The sequence below is a fragment of the Staurois parvus genome, unplaced genomic scaffold (genome assembly GCF_062004578.1).
Source record: "Staurois parvus isolate SC_StPar_1 unplaced genomic scaffold, SC_StPar_1.0 ptg000575l, whole genome shotgun sequence".
NCBI lineage: Eukaryota > Metazoa > Chordata > Amphibia > Anura > Ranidae > Staurois > Staurois parvus.
In genome coordinates this window covers 5,940,773-5,944,703 of record NW_028318371.1, presented here as the reverse complement: position 1 = coordinate 5,944,703, position 3,931 = coordinate 5,940,773, and the positions used below count along the sequence as shown (strand labels likewise).

General features: G+C 49.9%; 1 pseudogene; it reads left to right on the top strand.

Annotated features, from left to right (window-relative positions):
• Nucleotides 1-573: 573 nt before the first annotated feature.
• Nucleotides 574-3,053, top strand: LOC149450386 (F-box-like/WD repeat-containing protein TBL1XR1 pseudogene; annotated as a pseudogene).
• The last annotated feature ends 878 nt before the right edge of the window (nucleotides 3,054-3,931 follow it).

The following is a 3,931-nucleotide window of genomic DNA, read 5'->3' as shown; positions in this document are numbered from 1 at the left end:
AGTAAAGCGCCCAGCGGCGATAAATACCACCAAAAGAAAGCTCTATTTGTGAGAAAAAAATGATAAAAATTTCATATGGGTACAATCTTGCATGACCGCGCAATTGTCAATCAAAGTGCGGCAGCGCTGAAAGCTGAAAATTGTCCTGGTAAAGAAGGGGGTAGAAGTGCTCTGTAGGCGAGGGGTTAAACACTAAACACTTTTTATTGTTGTGGAACTCTGAGGGGGGGTCGCACTTTCCTGTCCCCCCCCCCCTCGTCTCTTACCGATCTTCCTCCACATAAGCGGCTTACCGGCTGCCGCTGCCCCGGGAGTGATGGACGTGTAACCAAGGAAGGCGAATCCGGGTGCACACGCGGTTCCTCCATCACGGCGCCAAGATTCCCTTGTTGTTTGCTCCAGTACTATACCGGCTTTTAGAGTGTGACTTTCGGACGAGAAGATGTGATTGGCTTGAAAAGAGAAAACTAATGCAGCCATCACATGGAAGGACTGCCATAACATCTGAAGTCAAAGGTTGCAAAGGTGTCTTTTCTCAGTTTGCTGGGAAGTCCTGGTTTAGGTGGCATAAAGATGAGTATAAGCCGTGATGAGGATACTTTGTGGTGTAGCGATACTTGCAGGAGTCGGGATTCTCCCATTCAGCATTCACTTTTGGTATAGAGAGCCATATCAGCCGGTCTGATATCAATGGTGCCCTGGTGCCACCTGCTGCTTCCATTTCCATCATTCACAAAGGATTGCAGTATGTGGAGGCAGAAGTGAGCAGTGATGAGGATGGCACACTTTGTGACGGGAGGACGATGGAATCTCCCTGATTGATGCAGTTATACCTGATGTGGTACAGACAAGACAGCAGGCATACAGAGACAAGCTTGTGCAGCAACAGGCAGCCGCTGCAACGGCAAACAACCAGCAGCCATCTGCGAAGAATGGGGAAAATGCAGCAAACGGGGATGAGAATGGAGGACAGGGACTGGCAAATAACCACACTGATAGGATGGAAGTTGATGGAGATGTAGAAATCCCATCTAGCAAAGCAGTAGTATTACGTGGTCAGGAATCAGAAGTGTTGGTTTGTGCCTGGAACCCAGTTAGTGATCTATTGGCATCAGGGTCAGGTGATTGGACGGCACGGATATGGAATCTCAGTGAAAACAGCACTAGTGCTTCAACACAGCTGGTCCTTAGACACTGTATACGAGGGGGGGGGACAAGATGGTCCTAGTAACAAGGATCCTTAGATTGGAATAGTGAAGGAACACTTCTAGCAACTGGATCCTATGATGGCTTTGCCAGAATCTGGACAGAAGATGGAACCCTTGCAAGCACCTTGGGGCAACACAAAGGACCTATATTTGCCTTGAAATGGGACAAGAAAGGAAATATTATTTAAGGTGCAGGCGTAGACAAGACGACCATAATCTGGGACGCACACACAGGGGGGGAAAAACAACAGTTTCCTTTTCACACGGCACCAGCGTTAGATGTGGACTGGCAAAGTAACAACACGTTTGCATCATGCAGTACAGATATGTGCATTCATGTCTGCAAATTGGGACAAGACAGGCCAATAAACACATTCCAGGGACACACAAATGAAGTGAACGCAATAAAGTGGGAGCCCACTGGTGACCTTCTTGCATCCTGTTCTGATGACATTATTATTATTACACAGTATTTATATAGCGCCAACAGTTTACTCAGCGCTGTACATTACAATAGGAGACAATACATGGGACAGTACAGTAACAATAAAATACATGAGGGGTTTAAGGGCCCTTGTCAGGAATCCCAGATATCACCACTGCGCACGAATCTGCACAGTTGTAGGATCCCAACAAGACATACAGGCAGGTGGGCACTAGGACCCAGGCGCGCCTGTCACCAATGACGGCCGGACAGGCACTAGGACCCAGGCGCGCCTGTTGGCGCTGGGCGGGCTATTTAAACCAGCTCATGCAATGCTCACATTGCCGTATGGTCTTCATTCCTTGTTCCCTGCTCGTCTGTACCTGTGTGAGATACCTTGTTGCCGACCCTGCTTGATCCTGACCTCTGCTGTCCGTCTCCTGCTCTGATCCCTGGCTCGTCTGACTATTCTTTTGCTTACTCCTGATTACCTGACCTCCTGTTGCTGAAACCTGGCTTGTGACCTGACTACTCTCTGTCTGCTGCTCTGTACCATTCTGCCTCTGCTGTTACCGACCCGGCCTGCCTGACTACGCTACACATACTCTGTCATCCATCCATCCTGCATGGATCCGCTCACCACTGCCCAGGTCTGCCAGCCTCTTCACATCAGGCTCTCTTCCGATACATACCTCCGGTGGTTCACTCTACCACAGTCGGGTGTACTCAGGAGTCCCGACCTGGTCTCAGTCTGCTCCAAGTCCATCCCCACCATCAGGGTCCTTGGTGAATAAGCAGACTGGGGCTTAGACCCCGCACCCTGGGGAATCCCATTCTGTGGGTTGCTAGAGATACCGCCGGGTGGATCGTGACAGAACCATATGGACATGACTGAGCCTGGAAGAGGACCATCCCCGTTGGACGATATATGCCAACATCTGGCGGCGCTCACCCAAGCGGTTAAAATGCTACAGGAGGGTTACACACATCTGGAAGGTCGTATTCAGACGCTAGCCTCGCCGGCATCCACATCTCAGAAACCGGTTACTCCATCTTCGACCAGGAACCCCTCGGAACCTCTTGTCGGAGCAATGGTCTCAATGCCTCCACCGGAACCCCGTGTACCGATGCCAGAACGATTCAATGGGGATCGAGGAAAATTCAGGGCATTCCTCAATGCATGCCAACTATACTTTGAGCTGCAGCCGCGGACATTTTCTGCAGAATCTGTGAAGGTGGGGTTCATTATATCCCTACTGCAAGATGAACCCCAGGGCTGGGCCCACCGACTACTCGAGATCCGCCATCCACATCTGGATTCGGTAACAACGTTTTTTAAAGCAATGGCGGTGTTATATGACGACCCGCAGCGGGCAGCATCGGCTGAAACAGCCCTGCATACACTCAGACAAGGTCGCTGAGCAGTGGAAGAGTACGCCTCGGAGTTCAGACGTTGGATGGGGGACACCCATTGGAATGATGCAGCCCTGCATGGGCTTATCCGAGTCACTTAAAGACAAACTAGCCAGAGTGGGCATACCCGATACCTTAGAAGACCTCATAACTCTGGCCGTCCAGATCGACTGCAGATTGCGGGAACGTAAGCTAGAGAGGTCCAGCCAGGGTCAGAGACCAACATGGGTACTACCTAGCATTCCGTTCCAGTCTACCTCTCCTGTTGGGAATCGGAACCCGGAAGCCACCGAGATGCCCGAACCCATGCAATTGGGATTGACGCGACCGTCATTAACGGTTGAAGAACGCCAGAGACGTCGGGCAAACCATCTCTGTCTGTACTGTGGGGGACCAGGTCATGTGGTACGCTCCTGCCCTGCCAAACTGAGTAAGTGTGCCTCTGTTTTTTCTGCTGTATCTCCCACCTGTCTTAATAAGTCGAATTACTTAGCCGTGCCTATCTCCTTCCAGCTTCCTGGAAGGACCGTGTCAGCGACAGCAATCATTGACTCAGGAGCTTGTAGCTGCTTTATAGACCTAGACTTTGCATTTTATATTTGTTGGCACGTTTCATGTGTGCCCGCCATTAGAAGTGGGTGGATGCAGGGAGGTTTATAATGGTGGGCATACCACCACACACTTTTCCTTGCAGAGATATTTCAATTATAAAGTTGTTTTATTGAGTTTATGTTTTATTGTTAACCATTGTTGATTTCTTTGCAGGAATGTCAAACTGCAGCACTGACCTGTCTATTCTGACAGCAACAGGGTCTTGCTTTCAGAATAGACATAAGTAGGTGTGTGCAGTGCTGACGGATGAAAATTTTCATCCGCAGTTAAAAAA